Raw genomic sequence first — 21,188 nt, 5'->3', positions numbered from 1 at the left:
GCATCGGAGGCCACGGCAGCGGAGTGCTTGTTAGAAAGGCGCACGCTTAATCATGCGCGCAGACAGCAACGCTTCTCGCTCGCCGGAATCAAAACTTCTCGAATGAGATGCGGGAACAGCGGGAATAGCGAGAACCGAAGCGAGGGACGCTGTTCGGAACAGCAACAATCTGTGTGTTGCTTCTGTTATGGCCGTTTGGCGCTTTTCAGCGCGGTGTCTAGGGACAACTGTGTATTTAAAATGTGCCGCGTTCTTTCTCAGTAGCGCGATATTGTGAAAATCATTCATGCTAGCGACTCACAGCTCGACGTGTTTTCTACTGGTCAGCCCTGCTTCTGGTGTCATATGCGATGATATACGCTGCTACGCTGCTTGCTATGCGTATCATCCCAGACGCCATGTCGGTACACTCTAAAAGTTGGTTGGCTGGTTTTTTAGGGAAAGGAAAAGGCGCAGCATCTGTCTCACATATCGGCGAATACCTGAACCGTGCCGTAAGGGAAGGGATAGAATAGGGATTGAAAGAAGAAAGGAAGAAAGAGATGCCGTCGTGGAGGGCTCCGGAACAATTTCAACCACCTGGGGATCTTTAACGTGCACTGACATCGCACAGCACACGGGCGCCTTTTGCGTTTAGCCTCCATCGAAACTAAAGTTGTAAAAGGGGAGTAAGCCGTCCTCCAGCGCACTTTAAGAGGCAGGGTATCCTATTCAAGCCCTGCGATAGATTTTCATCACTAAATATCCAGAATACTGATGGTTGGCAACGGAAATAAATTTCCTGTTGAAAACATGGGAAGTTCTAGCTGTTACAAATATTTTAACCAAGGTTTCAGCCTCCTCTATTAGCTACCCTCAAGACCACCGGCGCCGCGTTTAAAAGCCTCTTACCGTTGCTAACTGCATCAAGTTACTACGCTTTGCCTTGGGAATAGACGTCCGTTACCAAGAAAACACATTCTCCGTATAGTCAGTGATCGAAATCTGCTCGGGAACTTGGGTCGCTATAGCGACCACCAAAATTATGTATCTTGTGAATGTGTCCTTTGTGTACATTTGAATAATGTGCAGATGGTGTGTTGCACTCTGAAGCCAATATGCTGCAGTATGCAATATGTAGCAAAATTGTTTTTAGTATTAAATATGCCTCAGGCAATATATCCGCAAAATAACCAAACGGAAAACAATTCCAAAGTACAAAGTATTGAATACAGTCGAACCATGCTACAACGAACGTCGCTTGAACGAAATTTTTGCTTCAACAAAATATTTAAAATTCCTCGTCAGATCGTCATAGAAAGTAATCGAAGAAATTTATCATCACAACGAACCATTTTTGGCACGCGTTTCCGCTTCAACGAATTTTTCGCTATGCGAAGCTGGGTTTAAAAATCTAACAATAAAACAAGCATATCGACGCCCACCTGTGTAGTTCCGTAGGTCCACGCTGCTTTGCTTCACTAAGCTTTCGCTGGAACCAATTGATCCATTCATTCAAACGCACATGAAAACCGCCATTGCTTGGTGGTGATGACAATCAGGCTGGCTGCCTTGCGACAATGCGCGCGTGCAAGCTCCCGTTTTCTTCCAGGCCAGAGCCGCAACCAATCCGTCGCCAAAGGGCGCAGCAGCCTGGAAACAGCAGCAGCGCGTTCGCCCTAGTTTTTTTTTTTTTCACTCGTGCTTGTGAGCTGCAATCGACACGAGCATGGCGACTTTGTCTAGGAAGCTGAAGTTCTTTTCTCTTGAATAGCAGGCACGAAATATCAGCGCGGCATCCAGCGGCAGGAAAAAGGGGGATGTTGCAGCGGACTTGGTCATCTCACAGAGTACGCTGTCAACGATGTCCACTAAACGCTGTTCACTAAAAGGACGCAAGCCAAGATGACCGAATTTTTTGGAAATAAATGATATTTTTTTAACAGTGCAGCAAGATCTTGGTTTTTTGGGCTGATTTCGCCACAACGAAATTTCCGCTTCATCGAAATTTTTCGCGCACCCCGTGAATTTCGTTGTACCGGGGTTCGACTGTATTTTAAGAGCCGCACGGCTGAAAACGAAGCGCGAACTTTGAAGTGACCTTCAACTTCACGCTGCCGCAATTCCGAAACCTCTCTCCAACCCCCGCCATTTTGTTATTGTTTGAAAGCTGGTTTAACGTCCTTTCGTTTAACACCTTCCAAAATGGCACCAGAAAAGTGCAGCCAACGCTACATCCGTTTTCACGCTACTCGGTTTCCCGTGACTTAATAGCTGCACAGAGACTTCATGTCTATCTCCATTCGTGATTTTACAAATGCAGTCTATGCCTTACGGGCCCTTTCTGTTGTTTGCCTAGGGCAAATAAAATGAGCTAAAATTCTCATTACAAAAAATGCGCTAAAATTCTCAGAGATACGGTCTTTGAAAGCAAACTAATCTTCGCCCGAGTTCCATATGAAGCCGTCGCGGCTTCCAAACAAAACGTAAACAACCTGCCTGGGACCGAGCGGTTCGAAAGTTGAGGCGTTCGGGAAACAAAATACGTCAACGCAATCACCGCTCAAGTAACTACAGCCTGCGTAGGACGCACGTGAACTTCGCCTGATAAAAGTTCAAAAAGGCATGACAAATGATAAGCGCAACGAGCTGGCAGCTTCGCCAGTTGTCATAGCTTGTAAAACTCCGAAATCAATACTACTCGGCCACATCATTCTTCGATAAAACAGGCTTATGCACAAGTGATAAAGCACCGAGGAACAAAAACCAGACCGGCGTTTTCGCAATCGCACGTATAGCATTCAGTTTCGTAAGGCAGTAACGCTGCTGGAGTCAGGAGCACTAATTTTGTTGCTGAACCACCAGAGAGAAAAGCCGGCTAGCGAGTAAAACGTTACACTGCGAGATTGAAAAAGACTGACCGTAATTTCTTTCTTTCTTCCTTTCCTTCTTTCTTTCTCTATCTTTCTTTCCTTCTTTCTTTCTTCCTTTCTCTCTTTCCTTTCTTTCTTTCTTTCTTTCTTTCTTTCTTTCTTTCTTTCTTTCTTTCTTTCTTTCTTTCTTTCAAGCCCGTGGCGTCAAAAGTGGTGGAACACGCTAAAGAACACTACGCGCCAGAGAAAACATGCATGGTATTGCCAAACCAGGGTCCCACGCGGCTGCGAAAGTTTAGAGAACGAAGTCGAGATTTTTGTTATTGAAGAAGTTATACACTGCTCCTTACTTGTGCAACGGCGCCGCTAATGACGGTAATGGCCAAGCCCTCACTCGTTCTGGCTATCACAGCAGAGGATACTAAACAAGTGCGAGGCTGCCCTTTGTGTCTGCGTAGTTCTCGGAAACAACGGCAAGGCAACCTGACGCAACCTATCCCTGACGGAACATATAGCGCTAAGACACCAGGACGAACAAAGAAAGAGACAACACGAGCGCTAACTTTCAACTGAAGTTTATTCATTGCAAGTGAAGTTCTTATACAGGCTGAATATCGCAGAAATACTACCAGGCTATCATGCCGTGAGTCACCAGATAACACGCTCTTTTTATTTACATCAAGGAATTCAATTTCTTTCTTTGAGAGCCAGATAGATGCTGCACTAACACATTTATCTTTCAGTTTTCGTATCTGTCTGGCTTCTAGAATCTCACGTGTTAGTTGCTGTTTATTTTTACTGATGATTTGGCATTCTTTGAAAACTGGATGGCACATGTGTTAGTGCAGCATCTATCTGGCTCTCAAAGAAAGAAATTGAATTCCTTGATGATGTAAATAAAAAGAGCGTGTTATCTGGTGACTCACGGCATGATAGCCTGGTAGTATTCTTGCGATATTCAGCCTGTATAAGAACTTCACATGCAATGAATAAACTTCAGTTGAAAGTTAGCGCTCGTGTTGTCTCTTTATTTGTTCGTCCTGGTGTCCTAGCGCTATATGTTCCGTCATGGCAAACCAACTTGCCCGAACAGCCACTCTGGTCTAGCCCTGACACTTCGGACTTCTTTGGAAGCTGGGGCATCGACAAGAAACTTCTCAGCCATACAGCGAGCGGCAGTGAGTACCAAATGTTAGAGGCACATACATAAGAACTCTTAAGAGTACCTAAGAGTACCGACGACTCAGAACGCCTTAAAAAGAACGCGTTGTTTCTCGTTATTTCCTGCACTTTTGCCTCTTGAGTCATCTTAACGTAACACCACCAAAATAAAATCAAAAAGAAAAAAATCTGTATTTCAAATACTAACGTTGTGTAGTCGGGCCTTCCACACACACACGCAAAAAAAACAACAGTTATAGAAACAAAACAGAGGACGCGACGGTGATGATTTTTAACCCCTTACCACTACTTACTGCGCCAAGCTTGTGTTGCATTCAAAGAGCAGTACATCCAAAAAAAGAACTTAAAAAAGAAGATATTTCGCGGGCGCAGTTTATAAAGATGAAATAGCAGCACTACGGAAGGAAATGTACCGGACCTGGTGTTTAACATCTTAAGCGAAGCACGCCACTCGTGCTAGCTGCTGCTCTTTCAAATGGCACTCAAGACATTCGTCATTTCACTGCAATACAAAATACTTTGGAAGGACTTCACTAATTATTACGGTAATTAGTTACCCTCTACAGTACTGTTACCCAAGCTGAAGGCACATTCGCGGTTTGTGTGGGGGACTAGAGATACTCTACAGAAGCTCTGCAGTCAGAATATATGCGAAAGTAAAAGGTTTACAGTGTATATTGGAAAGTAGAGGTTGCTCAGACGTGATTGTAGGCCTAACGTCAGTATACACTGCAAATGTTAATGAGCTCTTAATTTGGTACTTCGTGCTCAGCACATAACGCCCTTGCTTTCTGCCGAAAGTGAATACATGATAGCTAGCGCTGGCCTATCAAAGACGGCGGAAGAAACGAAAGGTACCTCTCGGAAAAGTTTCGATTTGCGGCCCGAAATGTGTTGGCACATTAAAAGCGAGATGTCGAGACTACGCAATGACGGCGCCATCTAGGTCAATTTCGTAGAGACTTCATCCGAAGCCCTCTCGAATGACCTACCGGCAATAATAAAAGCGCCCGATCTTCCCTCAGTCGGCGCACGTCTGTGGTGTCCTGTAACCCGCAAAAGCCAGGTAGGTAACCTAGGCCAGCCAGCCACAGTTCCATTACAGAAGAAGAAAAGTAAATAAATAACGTAAAGTCATCAATTACGACGGTACTGCTTTTCAAGCGGTGCACATCACCGCACGATTACACGATCCAAGCGCAGTTCGCCGTCGCTTCCCACACGATCATTAGTCGCGGTTTAAACAGATGCACCTTTGCCGTCGAACGCAGATGTATTGCGGTGAGGTGACCCATATGGGCGACCTTGGCAGCAATGCTGATTTGTATGCTTTGGCGACGTTATGAATAGTTTCGAGGCTGCAATGACTTCAGTCACCATTAAGACATATTTGCTCTTTGCCATGCAGTTAATTAATGAAGTTCCAGCCTACATATTTGATGTCACGGTAGTGGGCTTATGAACTTGTGATGTAAGAGGTGACGCAGAGCAGAACTGTGCATGACACAGAAATGAAACGATTGCGCTACATTGCTGCTACTAGGCTGAAAGGGGACTTCATGTTAGTGTAAGGATTCACAATAATAAGTAACTCCTGTGTGCGTCTGAGCAGCATGTCCTCCAAGCCGTCCCATCATGTTCAAGGAACTGAAACCAGGTGGCAGTAGGCGTGTGCTTTCTCATCAGTATCTTTGAGGTAGAGAAGATTTACAAATAAGAAGCGCTCAAAATGGAACAAATCGATTCTGTGACGTTAGTATTGGCTTAGACCTACGTTGTCTTTTCGGGCCCTGGACATCGAAAGGAGGTGCTTCGTCCAGCCGCGCATGCATTAGTTATTATTCAATCTCGACGCAGAGCTGTGTTTTCGGATCCTGGTTAGAAATAACGTATTCGCGTAACTAGATGACGAAAGGCGACCACTACTCTAGGGGCAAGCCTTCCATGTCTCATAGGGCAGAGCAAAGAACCGACTATATATCAATATTAACATGCATAGGATACGGCTACGTTTTGGCACAAAGGAAATGTTTATAAGAGGATAAGTGTGCAACAGCATATGATTTGTTATTTATTCTTACATGTCGGTGTGTGGCTAAGTCGGCCAAGGAAGAGCGTCGTGGCTCAAACACCTCTGTTGTCTAACGCCATGCAAGTTGAGGGCCGGAAACAAAAGATAGCGATTCGATTATATAATTTTCGTTTAAACAAATGAATAATTATTACTCGACAACTTTCTCAAATCTTCGCAGTCTAAAAGAAAAAGATTGCTCGAAATAGGCGATTTTTAAAAAAGTTGTGCAGTTTTCAAGTAGTAGTTCCACACGGGTGCGTTTGAGTGGGTGTTAATAGTCAATACAATACTGTTTTGCTTGAATTTCGCTGCACATTGGACGATCCATCTAAAGGGGTTCACATCATCACACGTTGCAAAAAGAGCATGCTGAAAGTCGCAAAATGCGCTTGGGGCCACAATCGCCGACGCGGGCGAAATACAGACAAACAGCACGAGTAGAGAAGCGAACAGACAGGTAAACGACGGACGGCAATGGGGGAAACAGCACCGTACACCTCCGAGCGAACGTGATAGTCGCATGCCCTTACAGGAATTACAACCACAAACATGAACGCAAGCACACAAAATAACCGACAGGAATGCAGACATGGGAGGCAAAGCGGCACGTGCTCGTGTGCTTCCAAGCGTAAACAAGCACGCACACACACAAACACGCAGGGAGAGAACAACAAGGGGGCGGCAACTCCTTGGTGTAGCAGGCGCGCCGAACCAAAACTCACCTGGCGTCCGGCGATCCGGAGGAGGGGGCAGGCGCAAAGGCTTTCTCCCAACGCAGGCAGCGCACACGTGAGCGCAGAACGCGTCACACTGTCACCGACATGGTTCACGAAGCAAGCGTTGCCGCCTCCAGCACAGAACGTGAAAACAAACCGTTGCCTACCAAAGGGAAGCACGACAACGAAACCGCCGCGCCGGACGGTGGATCCTCAGTCAGGTGACGACCGGGCAGCGCACGAGGAATGCCGCGTCGTTCGACCAACGGGACAGGCACGTCGCTTCGCAAAAGTTGACCCCAGGGAAGAGAAGAGTCGCGCAGCAGCGTAGCGGAGGCGACGCAAGTTTCTCTCGCACCACGAACTCTCAAGCGCGCACAACCAACGAGCAACGGCGCCGTCGACGTGAGCCGGGCAAAAGGGGCTGCTCTTCAACCCAAACCACACCGGCGGCTGCGGCAGCTGCTTCGTGCCGAGCGGGCTTCCTGGCCGACACTGCGACGCTTCTCCCGAGAGCACGATGCGCGGCCCGGGGGAGAGGGCGAGTCGCCGCGCGGTTGCTCGCCTCGCGCACCCCCCTCGTGCGCTCTCCTCGACTCCTGGCGCCCTCGCGCGACAGCCTTGCCGCAAGGCTGCTGCTGCTGTGTTGGGTTGAGGAGCCACCGCTGTGCTCCCGTCGTTGCGTGGCTGGCATGCTTGCGCGTTCGGAGGCCCCGCGATTTGGCCCGCGACGTCGTCCCTCCCCCTACCTCTCACTTCCTTGGCGTGCATTTGGTGCTCCCTTCCTCCTCGCCCCTTCGCTCGCATCCAAGCCCGTCCTGGCCGTGGCGGCAGCGTCATCGTCCTCCTGTCATTTTGCGGCTCGTTCCTTCCCTCGACGCGTGTGAGCGCGCGCCTGGCGCGTTTGGGTCACCGTGCACGTTCCTGCCGCGAGGAAATCTGTCGCCCCAGAGACGGCATCTGGCGCGATAAAGACATTACCCTTTTCGCGGAAGAAAAAACTTCGCTCCTCGAGGTGCTGTTGCATCTTCTGAGCCGGAGGAAGACGGCCGCGCGCCTCCTTGAGCGCGCCTCTCTTCTCCTCGGAATGGCGCGGGATGCTTGGAGAGCGATGATGGCGACGACGATAACCCATCTCAGACTGTCGGTGCCCCCTTCTCCCCGTAGTTTGCGAAAATGCCCTTTTCTGTACAAAGAGAGAGAAAAGGACAGACTAATGCAGCTCGTGACTACAAAGCGTGACGCTTTCAGGACACGACTAAGGGGCGTTACTGACGCAGCAACCCATGTGCGACAGAAGAACTCGCCAACTGTTCACCCACCCACCTTCCCGGCCAGCCGTGGCCAACAAGCGAGAGCGGCAGTTTTGAGAGCGAAAGCTCTTTACCCGAGACATTCCGCTGTCATCAGTGTGACCCAGGCGCATATTTCACTTGTAAACAAAATGAGCTCAGTTTACTGACAGTAGCACTAAGAGTTCGCTGAGGTTGCATTCAATGTTCGTGAAAATGACGGATTCTGCAAGGCAACACGCATAGACGAAGATGATTTTAAAACAACGAAAATCTGCGTTCGAAGTTCAACTTTCCACCTGGAGCAACACTGATTGTGACGTTGCACTCTTGAGCCAGAGGCAAAATAAACAACTTCTGGAAGGGGCCGTTTAGGCGGTTCCCTCTTCAAATGAATGAAGACCACCACGGTTTCCCACAGAAAAGAAAAAAATTTCGCCTTCCTGTTCACTCCGAACTTGATTTGGGCCTTCATTATCAATAGTCAGAGTGCTAATATACTCGTTTATTACACTTTTTCCCCGATGGCGTTTGATGCTAAGCGCGAGTTCGCGAATTCGGTCCCGTCCGCAGCAACGTCATTTTTATCAATGTGAATTGCCAAAATGGTGTAATCTCTCTCGTCGTTGAGAATAGGTGGAAGCGTGACATGCACTGCAAGAAAGACGCAACACATTCAACGATGCCCCACAGGTGGCGGCGGTAGCCGCACTCGGGCATTGGTCAGGTGTTTTGGGTGCTGTACGTGCTGTACGTGCTGCCTCTTCAGCCGTTTCTATTCTTCGAGTTGGGCAATGTGGCACGTTGTCTCACCGGCCGCTTTCACGTCTTGAAGAGCCGCCACTGTCAGCTGGTTTTCTTCCAGGTGAACAGCGCTGCTTTCGGTGCTTCACGTGCCGCTGCGTTCAGCCGCTTTTTTCGCGATAGGCAGCACGCTCAGCGTCCATCGCTACTTGATGGGCCATGGCACTTTCCTGCTCTTCTTCGGCTATAGAGAAGCTTTAGGCCGCCTTCTCACCTTCATGTGTCGGTACGCAAAGTTGCGCTGGCGACGCAGGCGAGTGTTTCTGTTATGACTTACCCAGATCATTTGCATAGCAACGACGACAGCACTACCACCGCCAAGTATTTAGAAGCGCAGAACTAACAGAAGAAACATGAATACTTCGATTTAAAATACGCAGCGGGAAAGAATGCCATTTGTTGTTGTTGTTGCCTCTGAATGCCATTTAGAACACATGGCACAATAGCCTGCAGCTATTTACGAGTGGTCCAAAGCATCGGCAAATGAAGCTGCTTTGTTTGCTCCTGCGCTGGTTGGAATCCTGCTCGGCGCAAATGTATTGGAAAGCTTTCTTCAGCTTGGGGGTGGATCAATCAGACGGAAGATTTTGGAATTGTTCAGAAATTCTCGGCTTCACCTTAGGGCTATGGTTCGTCTTCACGATCACTGGGGTTTTCAGGGACTATGCTCACCTGGACATGCAGAGAATGGGAGACAAAAGCGTTTCAGCCGTATTGACCATGAATGGGTGCCATAAGCCCCTGTGCCGAGGTTTAGGCGCTCGCTGAAGAGGCTTATGAGGTCGAAACTAATCTGGAATGCTGCACTACTTCATGGCTCATAGCCGACGGCGCTGCCTTGACACGTAAATATGTGTTAAATATTATCCTTCAATAGACAGCCACTGTGTAGTTGTAATTAGCAGTAGGTGTTTAATTTTATTTAAAAAATTAAGTGGCTGCCGGCAGCATTAACTGCCTCTCACGAGTTCCTGAAGAGTGGCATGGGGTGGAAATAGGAGGGCGGATGGGATGAATAAGCAGGAGGAAGAACGATAAAAGGTGTAAGGAAAGAGACACAAGAGACAGGTAAGGCTAAATTATTTAAGAAGTTTGCACAGAAAAGATGTTGCACAGCAATTTGTAACTTTTTCTTTTCCATGCTGCGCGAGGTCTTTCACTTGTCTCAAGAAGTTAACGCATTGATCAGAAAGGGACGGGTTTTATATCAACTTCCTAGAAAACTTCTTTGTTGTGTATATCAGGCCCAAGTCCTCTCACGCACACGAGAATGTGTACCAGGAACAGGCACACCAGCATTACAGTAACCTTTCTGTTAACCATTCTTTCCACCTTTGTCTCTCCATCACTCATTCCCTTCTCCTTCTCTTTTTTCTTCTTTTCTCGGATCACTGAGCTCATTGCGTCGCCAAAGAATGTGCGCGCTCTAGTGCAGTTTCAGTTACGGCTCTCGCAAGCGCGTCGGGCAAAGCGCCGGCTTCTTCCGCGCCGTGCCTGACGGGAACCCAGCCCAGCGTTGCACCTCCCCCAGCGAAAACGCCGCCTGCATCCATCCACCTCCTTTTCGGTCGCACCGGCGCCGCACACACTCACTCACTCACAAAACCACGGTCGGGCTTCTCCAGCGCGCCATCGTGACGTCGGGGATTAAGAGCGGCCAACGCGCGCCCTGGGATTCAGCGGCGGCGAGGAGGAGAGGGCGGGTAAGAAGCCCCGTCGAGGCGCGTGCTGGGAGCGTGCGGCTCGCTTCGTTGCGGCGCTGCGGCGTTTGTTTTGCGACGTTGCGCTGCGCAGCAACCGTGAAATGGAACTGTTTGCAGCCCAGGAGCCCCCGATGCCGCCGCCGTCGGTGCTGGCTGTTTCTTCAATTTGCTCCTCTTCCATCTTTCTATCCTTTAGTGCTTCTTTTTTCTCTTTTTACTTCTTCTCCTTGCCCTGGCCGTGCACTTTGCAGAGCTTCCTCGGGCTGTGTGAAGAAGCACCGTTGCCTGCGACGGCCCCGGCACGAAAAACTCTGGTAGCGCTGTTACTGCTCGCTCCTTCTGTGGCGCGGAACGTTAAGAAACCCGTTAGGGCGGGACAATGAAGAGAAAAGACGGGACTCTGTATATACAGCCATCGGCGAGCTCCTGGAAAGCAGGAATGGATAGAACGCTAAGGAAAAGATAAAAACGCGAAACTGAGTAGAAGGCGCCGTCAGAGACATAGTGCCGCTCTGAGGTGCCGCTGTATAGGTGCACGGCGTGAAAACTCTTAGAACGTCTTTTGTTTCTTTGTGTGCGTGTTTTTGAATGAAAGGAGCAAGACTTTCCTCCGGCATCGATGCAGAGAAGAAGACTGCGCTTGGCTGGAAAGGAACGCGACGCGCGTCCGAAACAAGATACATCATTAGCTGTTGCTAGAGGCGCACTGTATCTGTGTCTGCCAGGAAGCGCAACTCTCTAAGACATGCAATCAAACCAGTCCTGAGATGCTATTGAAACAACGCAGAGTCCTGGGTTTCCCGACAGAAACTACATTTTTGGCTTAAAAGAGTGATACTCTTGCCAACACGGTTGCACAGAGTAAAACAAAGGGATCGGCTTTGAGCCAGAATTTACACGCCTTGTGAATGCATCTGCTTCAAAAGGAAACAGCAACCGCAAGAAATACAACGTCAAACTCGTCGCGGAGAGTAAGGGCCCATGCTAGAACATTTTTTAAACCCCCATGGTTTTATAGCCTGCTGTTTGCAACGATGCACATGCGAGCACAGATGCGCAACTGCGGATCACTGTCAGCTTCTCTGAACTCCTCCGCCCCCCCCCCCCCCCCCCGACCCTCCTGCCCACATTGACTTGACTATATGAGGCGGAAACGACGCATCAAAGATCAGGCCAAGGCGACGCGCTTTCTAAGGACTTCCTGGGGCTGCAGACAGTGATATCTCGCAAGCGGGGCATTTGTTTACGCCGCTGACAGCACTCCTTCACCCCCCCCCCCCCCTTTCTTTTCCTGCATACTGTCGTGCTTCTCCGTTCCTTATTACTTCTGAAATAGACGTGTTTATACCGCAAAAACAGAAAGTTATTCCTCCTGACTCCCTCGGCGAAAACGGGCGAAATCAATAAGTCTCGGGCTGCGGTTGAATACTATTGACCCCGTTTCCAGGATTACGGCCCGGGAAAAACAAAAACAAAAGTCGGGGCGACGGAGGATGACACCGAGTTGGCGAGCTGACAGAGTCGGGCCATGCGCTTGGTCGTGCGCGCGACAACGCGCTTTCATGCGAGGCGAGCCACGCTTGCATAATGTGTCACCGCTGAAGCGAACACTCGCCTTCGAGCTGAGGCCGTGCAGCGGGAGACGGAACAACAACGATGATAAATACAAAATAGCAACCACGTCAACAACGTCAACAACGTTGATAATAAGCGTAGATTCATGCGGTCAGCCTTTCTCTGTGTTCTGGCCCTTGCGTAGCTCGCGTGGAGAGACCCGGATGTTTCTTCTAGCTACGACGATTGCGGTTCGGGGAGTGAGCTGCGAGATGAAATATGAGCCCCCCCCCCCCCCCCCCCCAACAAATTTTCCCGGCAAATTCGACTGGAGATAGTCACGATAGAGTTCCTTTTTGTGCTCTTTGCTCCGCTGACTTCTGATTTGTTTTACAGTGTATACTGTCTACATGCATGTGGTCTGCCTTGAGAAGTGCACTTCTATAGATATTTCACTAGAAAAAGAACAAGAAACATGTATCGGGAGAAAAGTGCGCCATGCTGACTAATTCGATCAGCAACTCTGCGTTTTGTCAAGCCAGACAAAGTGCAGGACACCCTGTAATTTCGTATACCAACCTGTACATATTTGAGAACGTGCTTCTCAGCTGCGTGTATTCAGCCTATGAAGTCAGCACACCGGCTTTGAAAGAGTACGATTTTGACCGTTGTGAAACTCACCGGCCCTGAAACTACTTCACTTGAATTCTTGTGTAGGAAACTCTTATTAACGCCGAGCTAAATGTGCACCGGTCCAAGCTACACGAAAGAGTACGCAGAATTAGCATGAAGTCAACCTTTAGATTGCAACTACGGCTTAAAAGAACGCTTTTCATGTAATTTTTTTTTGTAGCCGTTCTCTAGACGCATGATAGTTGAAACACAGCGCAAGTTTTGACGTAGAAATAAGAGTAGACCTGGTTCTTGACCTTGAACTATGCGTTCGCTCTTGCACTGCCTGGACCACTACGTCAGTTCATTTCAAGGCGACTTCTGCGCGCACGGTTTCCCAAGTTTGCGAATATTATTTCTATATCAATATACCTCAGCCAGTTCACCTGGTCTTCTTGAACACTCCCTTTTGCGGCCGCCTTAAGAGCTACGCTACTTCGAGGAAGGAAATACGCTCATGGAGAAAGTTTGCATGGCTGTTACAGGCACCGATACAGGAAGTTGAGATATGAGTTAGATAATTAATAAGCCGTAATTAGTTGAGCGTGGGCAGTTTCGAACTGAGAAAATCGTAGAGAAAAGCAAAGAAGAAAGAAGGCGATATTAAAGCTTGTATAGCTTGCCTAAAAAAAGGACATTATGCAACGTTTGGGCACAGTTACCGATGGCGCAAGAAAGGAGACCGTGTTGACAACCTTCTGCGCGAGATACCCGTAATATATTTATTTGTACATGTATTTTGGTACGTACGTTTCCTCACACGTGCTTTTTCTTGAGCACAGCAACCCACAGAGGTAAGCAAAAAACAACAACAAAGAAAGGAACGGAGGCAACGGAGATCAAGCTGGAAATATTAAAAAAGAAAAGAAACAGAACTCGTCTGCAAGTAGATAGATTTGCGATAGAAGCGTGAAGCGCAGCTCTAGCGTCACGAGAATGACTGCCGAGCTATAAAAAGGCAGAAATGTCCCGAATAAGCCGAGATATGAGATAGGAAAGATAAATACAGAAGAAGAAGAATAACAAAAAACACCGACGAGCAAGAACGATTCCCACCCTTGACATTAGAGGGGGAGGTACCCATCTCGTACGAGACCATGAGTCCACGAGTCTCTCGGGTAGGGAGGCTCTGGCGCGAGGAGGGGCCGGGGCAGGACCTCGCCGACGGAGATTACCGATTAGAAACGCTACCATCGGTTCATGCTCGAGTAAGTCGCAAATTACACCAGCGGGAGCGTGTTCTCATCCTCTGCCTCCTCCTTCGCTCCTCGTTCGCTTCCGCTGCGCTTGTATCTATCCACGTGCACGCATATACGTCTGCGCGCAGGCGCTAATTTTATAACAGCGCGCGAACTTTCTCGCCACGCTTCGTCGTCGCGGTACAGCACCAACGGGACAGGTGACACGCGAGAGCGATACGTCTCGAGCATAGCTTTAGGTACGACCCCCCCCCCCCCCCCCCCTTTCCTTTACGGGACCGACGGTGGCTACCGGAGGATGAACCGTGGCGAGTGAGCTATTTTAAAAAGGCGTGCAGTTCGCCGACCTGCGGCGAACTTCGCCTGTCTGTCCGAGTTTCCCGCGCGGGGATCGGCGAAGAAGTGAAAGGGGACGGAGAGAGACCTCCCAACTGTCCGGTGCGATGCGCCCTCGTGGGTCAGCCGCTGCACGGGCTGCCGCTGGCTGCAGCGCGTTCATCTTTCACCGTACATTATATAGGCTGGCGCGCACCGCCGACGGCGCTGGTTCTAGAGTGTGCACGCTGTACGCGCTGCTGCTACTGCTGCATTATGCAGCGACTCGGCGGCGATCTCTGCGCGCATGAAGGGACACGGCGCCGATAAAGCCGGGTATCGGATTCATAAAGGAGGGAACGAGGCGCCGTGTTTATTTGGCACCGCGAGCTGCTCCGAAGCACTGTCTTCTTTTTTTTTTCCTGAATTTTTTTTACAAGTTTTCGTGCGCCGTGTTCTGTGGGTCTTCTGGAGTTGCGTTGATGCGTTTTTACTTTTGCGCCTTGGTGCTTTAATCGACCGGTCTAAAGTCCGTTGCGAATGCGAGAGCAGTGTTTGGCCACCGTTGCGCAGGTGAGGAGGGTCTCGACCTAGTTCGGGGCGTTGCTTACTGCAGGGTGGTCTTCCCCGTAATGTTATGGGGAGCGATCGTCCCTGCTATGAGCGTCTCACACTCCTATAGGCTGCCTAGAAAATAGCGCCATTTATTGAATGCGCACAGAAAGGGAAGCTTTAAAGGAAAGCGATGACAAAATTTTAATAATTTTAATATTTAATTTTTTTGCGCCTGTTTTAATAAATTACGACACTCAAGCGACTAAGTGACCACTCTCGCCAAAAACGGAGCTTTGATACGCTAAAAAACACCAAAAAACAAAATCGCAGGTGTCGCCATCACCGGCAGATTTCGCAACTGAACTACTTGCGTCGACACTCAATTCCTTTCACGGATCCCGGGGGCTATGTTGCACCTCCATCCACTGCAAAACTGCGGCAATCAGTCCTTTTTTATGTATCCTTGTTTAAATTAAATGTTTAAATGTTTAAATGTTTAAATGTTTAAATGTTTAAATGTTTAAATTCAGTTTCCTCAACCATGAATACGTCTCTTGCCGACGGAAAAACGTTAGCATACGTTGAAAGAGGCAGAGAGTCAATTTTTGCTGAGAACAATTGTTGGATGGAGTTGTCCTTAGTGACCCTTCGTGACCCTTTAATGAGGCCATGTCCGGTCGTGATGGTGCATCGAAGCACGAGTGGCGGTTTTTTTTTTCTGCGTCGTGAGGTCTGTTTCGTAGTTTCGACGGACATCATGTGCCCGTCCAAATTGTTTGCGTTGCTGAAGTGTTAAAAAAGGCAAGGCTTCCTAATTGCGAATAAGAAATCAGGTGAAGGCACAAGTCTGTGTGCACTGCACATCTAGTACTTTCAGAGTACCTTTAGAAAGTGTGCAGCATGAACAATGTGCGCCAAGTCCTCCCGCACATTGTACGTATCGTGCAGTTCGGAGCATCACGCTCTTGAAATGCTAAGTGCCCAAGCGTGCGCGCAATTTTCCTGATGAACCGGATGAAGCAAGCATGGTCACGGCTATGAAAACCCGGTCACGCTGGAGACCCATCTCACCGGGTGGTCTTGAGAGGATAGGACCAGGTTGATAGGCGGAGCCAGTAAGCAAGGCCAGAACCAAGTCAGCGCCAGACAACAGTGGACACAGCTTCTCTCCGTTAAGGTCAACTTGTGAAAGTCACCGTCGGCAAGACATACGCAAGCAGCCACAACTCCACCTAACACTGAGGACGATGTCCGACGGATCGGGGAGGATGATCACAACCCTAAAACCACCTCGGACTGCATCAATTCAAAATTAAATGTTGGTCATCTTGATCTTTCGCCTAGCCTGTATATTACTTCTCATAAAATTCCAGTGGCTTACGACATTAGTGCCGTCAGCTTACGATGCTTCTCAAGGCTTTGTAAGTTTCCAACGTCCCCGGTACGACACCTGCTCGGGTCAGGTCACATATGAAGAGCATGTACGACATCACCCTCGCGACGACCCTTCCTGGCGTCACTTTCTTCTCCCCCCCCCCCACCCCCCTCCCTTTAATTAATCTCCAGAGTCCTCGCGATGCTACTTTTTTCGTTTCTGGCAGAGTCTTCTCGCCTCGTTGTGTCGCTGGTAATGAAAGCCGGGGCGTTGCGCACTCGCACTTTTACCTTTCTTCCATCCCCCCCCCCCCCCCCCCCCTTTCATGGCACAACAGGCCGCCTCTTCTTCGCGCGCCCGCTCGTTTCGACTGAGCCGCATCGCGAAAGCGCGAAACGACGAGGAGCCTCCAAGTCATAAGCGCTTCCCACGGCCGCCGGTGTTTGCAGGTGCCGTGCCCCCGACTCCAGAATAAACTCCGCGGCCATCTTGAGCCGCGCGCACTGACCCGCGTGTGTTTGCACTAGCCTCGCCAATCGAATGTATATAGACTACACTGAGAGATCGCAAAAAAAAAAAGAATAGCTGAGAAAGAAAGTAGCACACGGAGAAAGGCGATGAGAAAGGTAGGGGAGGGGAAGAGGGAGGGGGCAGGATGGTTGATGGAGGAGTGAAAGAATTTAAGGAATAAAAAGAGAGAGCGCGCTCAGGGAATTCAAAGGCCGGCAACGTTGCCAGCAGCACCTGCTGCAGGCAGGTAAGTGATTGAGGGGGGGGCTCGCGCGAGTTTGCTCTGTAAGAGGCGCCGCACTGCTACAACCGGTTCCCGCGAGGAGCAGGTGAAAACTCGAGGAGTAACTCTCCGATGATCAGGTAGTCGAGTGCATTGTTTGATATATTGGGGCACGAACAACCGCGCACTCCTTTCCCGCTCTGCATTTCTGTCCCCCCCCCCCCCCCCCTCCCATCTTATTTTCGGTTCGCGCACCATTAAGGGTCCACTTTTTCTGCCTGTTCGCGGCACTCATTTGGTCTTGCGATAAACGCGAGTTTGCAGCGTCGGCGCGTATTAAAACCGCGAGCGAAGAAAGACAGGAGACCGAGTGGATACCGGAGTCTGGGGGAAATAGTCACGCGCACAGGGGTAGGAGGTACACGATAAAATCGCGTCTCAAGCACGCGCGCTCGAAAAAAAAAAAAGACGCGCATACATATATATAAGTAAACAGAACGGACTCGATTGCGCGGCACGAATAAGGAAATTATGACAAACATGACAGATATGTGTGGTTCGAGAAGAACAGTGTGTGGTCTTGCGGCACGCGACGCGGCCTGCGAGGAGGGTTGCATTTCTGGCTCCCCGCGGTGGGTTCACCGTACACAATATGCATAATCGATGCACCCCCGGCGATATATTCGGAACTATTTATTTCATTGCTCTTTGTTTCGTTTACCCGTGTGCGCATACAAGACTACGTGCCGAATTCAGCTATTCATTTATTCTTGGCATTTTGCGTGGCAGATATGCATTTTGCTCGACTATACAGCTCGGACGCATAGCATAGCTAGCACTTGCCTTTTGTACAAAGTGTGTCGCAGGAATGCAAACAACGATATTTCTATAGGTCGGTTTAAGTTTTATGAACCTTTGCCTGGGGAGAGTACAATCTGCGGCACTGTTTCTTTACAAAAGGTTTATTTATTTATTTATTTATTTATTTATTTATTTATTTATTTATTTATTTATTTATTTATTTATCTTTACCCTCAGCGACAATGTGGCATTACATTCGGGGGTGGGGTGGGGGGGAGTTTTTATGCATGTAACCTAACACATAAGTACAAATAAATTACAAAAAACAAAAAAAGCTGCACCGTCATCTAGAAATAATGAAAAACAACGGCAAACTTCAACGCAGTGCACACCAATATGCAGAACTAATGGTGAATAAAGCTGCAACTGTGTAGTTCAGCCCAAAAATATGCACATAAAAAAGCATTACACATCAACAAAGTACACCTGTAAATGCACAAGTAACGCAGCATAAAACTTCTAATGTGCATTTCACGCTAGTGTACTGCGCAAAAGACGACAACGAAGTCGAGTACACTCATATTCCACTTCTACTGTATTTTCGATTTCTAGGGTTATATTTTTGCATGCCTTCTTACGTTAGCTTGCAATGTCTTATGTGTTGCTTTGTTTGTCCTCGTCTTCTTTGCGCAAGTACGTACCTTTCAAGAAATGAACCAACTCGCGCAAACAAAAGTGCCCAAACAAAATTTGGATACAACTCAAGAATGCAGCGGCAGATGCGCCTCTAATTAGGATTTCCAATTCCGTGCACCATGTTTCAAGACGCCGCGGTTAATTCGATTAAGCCGTAGTTATTCCCCATTCATATGCAAGCCACTGCTATTTCACACTAACAGGTCCAAAAGGATTGGTCAATGGGGAGACGGAGAGAATTTGTCGACGCCATTGGCTGGAGGGGATCCTCTGAGGGCCATCGGCCGCTTCGTTCTTGAGTTGTATCCGACTATATAAGAGGTATGCGAAATATGCGATGCTATAGCTGAGGAAATCGTGCACAAAGGCGTGGTTTACCCTTTTTGCGCGTTTGTCGCGGGGAGATGTGGTGGAACGCATTACCGAAAGTTGGGAAGCAAATGACAGTCGATGAACGGTTCAGTTTGATTGATGTTATTTTTCGTCTTCCAGTTAACAGATATTTAGGAAACATCGGCAAGAATGATTGCGAATAGTAAGAAATACGCCACGAATTAATTTATTCGGCGGAAGAGGTGTACAATACATACGTACCACTAAATGTTCTGCTGCAATTTCCCAGGCTGAGGCAAGGCATACCGTTCTGCATACGCTAAATCCTTTTATTGCCGCCTCTGCTGCACCTCCCGCCTCCTGTTGTGTCTACCACTCCTGAAGAGGCACGCGGTATGAGGAGCTGAAAAACGTTTTCAAAGCCAAACTGGACGACGTTTTCGAGAACGTTTTTGAGAAAATTCTTTCTTAACTTCCCTCGAAATGAACCAACTAGCTCACACGAACGTACTTCTAAACAAATTTCTTCTACCCTGGGACCGTATTACGAAACCACTTCGTAATACGGCCCCTAGGCTCTGTCCTGCGCTCGTGGTGCAGTATTCGTTTCTTGCCTCTTGTTGTCGTCCTATTTGCATAAACTTTCGTTTTTTTAGAAGGCTGCAATCAGTACGATGTCCAAATTTGACCTACAACCTTCCCAGGTGGTCTGTGAACCTATAGAGAAGTAGCCGAACAATTGAGACGACGTCTCAGTTTTCTTAATTATATTACTTCGCCTTTAAGAGCACGGAGTGTGGGTCTCGAAATAGGCAAAGAAACCCTCAGTGCACGCAATGATAGCCTCGAAAAAAAAAATAGGATTCAAAGACTTTAAATAATCACCGGAAAGTGACTTGGAAATTCCGTGCACTCAAGTCGCAAACTACATGGTGGTTTTACAGACTATTGGTTCAAAGGCAAAGTACGTAATCACTTGCAATCACGGTACTATTGTACGCTTTGTCAGCTCGGGTTAGAATACAGAAAAAAAAAGAACTTCTGACTAGCTCTCACTACAGGCCTTAAGAACATTGAGCTCCTCAGTAGAGCACGCCAGCACGCAAGCCACATAACAGACAGATCTTTAGGAATGCTTTGCAGTTCAATACATGAAAGGAATGGCTTCTTTTTTTTTTGTAGATACACTGCGTCAACGTCGGTAAGCCTACTGGCAGCGAATTCTTTCTGATACAATTGGCTAACCAGATTTGAAGACGATTGACAAGACTACAGTGCGTTTTTTTACTGCGTTATCAGTATAGCCTTGTTATGGAATAAAGCCAGGGCCTATGCATCTGTGTGAAGCCAGCACCACAGGGCCCCTGGCGGAGCGGAGCGGATCGAGGCGCCTTCTGAGCACCCTCCGGGTCGGTAGAAATGCACCTGCCACCCACGAACCTGTCCGCTCAACAGCAAAACGAAAAAAAGAGACGGCCAAGTCAAATTCAAAGACGCAATGGGAATGGGAATGTAAAAGCGAAATATACAACCAGTACTGGTAACAGATTTGTCACATCCCATCTAACCTTGTGTTTGGCGCATCATAGCCTCAGTTGGTTTTGCGCCATTAAAATCAATATAACTAACTAATTAACATCCCATCGTACTCTCACCTGCGTTTTTTATTTTCTGTTTTATATTTATTTGGTCAAGTCCTCAGCCATGCTCAAAATTTCCACATTCCAAATTAGCGCACATGTTTCTAACTTTTATCTTTAAGCTATCTGCTTGCCCGGCCGTTACATACGTAAACTTTACAACAAATTTTAACCTATTTCACCCTGTGCTGTTCGGAGACATTACTTCGTGATAACAATGAAACATTTTATAGTTTCCTGTCTCTAACCGCCAAAGACAATCCCAGGGCTTTGTCAAATCATGGTGGCTCGACTATTTCTGTCTCAGCTAGTAAGAATGGTAAGCCGGGGCTAAGCCTTGCTTCACGGTAAATAGTTGTGATTCGCTCCGGATCGAACCTGACCGCTCGGATTTCGGTATAAATCACTTGGAACGTAGTTTTCGGTTGCACATATCGATCAACGAGTTTCTTATGTACCTGCCTCCTGTATAGCTGTCGGTAACGTTCTTGCGGTTGTTTCCGAAGTTAAGTTTATGGTTCTTCTGGGAATAGTAAACTCTCCGCTCTTTAATGCCTTTGGCCCTAAGGGTTCAATAAATGAAATGAAATGTTGATTTGGTGTAAGATCTCACAGTGAAAAGTATGTTGGCTGTTTTCAGCGCTGCGGTCTTCAATTATTCGACGACCGTCAAACCTGCGGTATATAAAATA

The 21,188-nt window shown here is 48.2% G+C and overlaps 1 protein-coding gene across 2 annotated transcripts in view; it reads right to left on the bottom strand.

Annotated features, from left to right (window-relative positions):
• The window catches only part of LOC144093691 (irregular chiasm C-roughest protein-like), a 333,374-nt gene extending 326,051 nt beyond the window's left edge, over positions 1 to 7,323 (bottom strand). Inside the window, exon 1 of one of the 2 annotated variants that reach the window (XM_077627282.1) lies at positions 6,831 to 7,323. The gene's annotated coding sequence lies outside the window, so the exon portion shown is untranslated. The remainder of the gene's footprint in view (positions 1 to 6,830) is intronic. The other variant, XM_077627283.1, reaches the window with a different exon arrangement.
• Between the last annotated feature and the right edge of the window lie 13,865 nt (positions 7,324 to 21,188).

This window comes from Amblyomma americanum, chromosome 6, assembly GCF_052857255.1.
Source record: "Amblyomma americanum isolate KBUSLIRL-KWMA chromosome 6, ASM5285725v1, whole genome shotgun sequence".
Classification (NCBI taxonomy): Eukaryota; Metazoa; Arthropoda; class Arachnida; order Ixodida; family Ixodidae; genus Amblyomma; species Amblyomma americanum.
The sequence above is the reverse complement of the archived record's forward strand: the minus strand, read 5'-3'. Positions and strand labels throughout refer to the sequence as shown.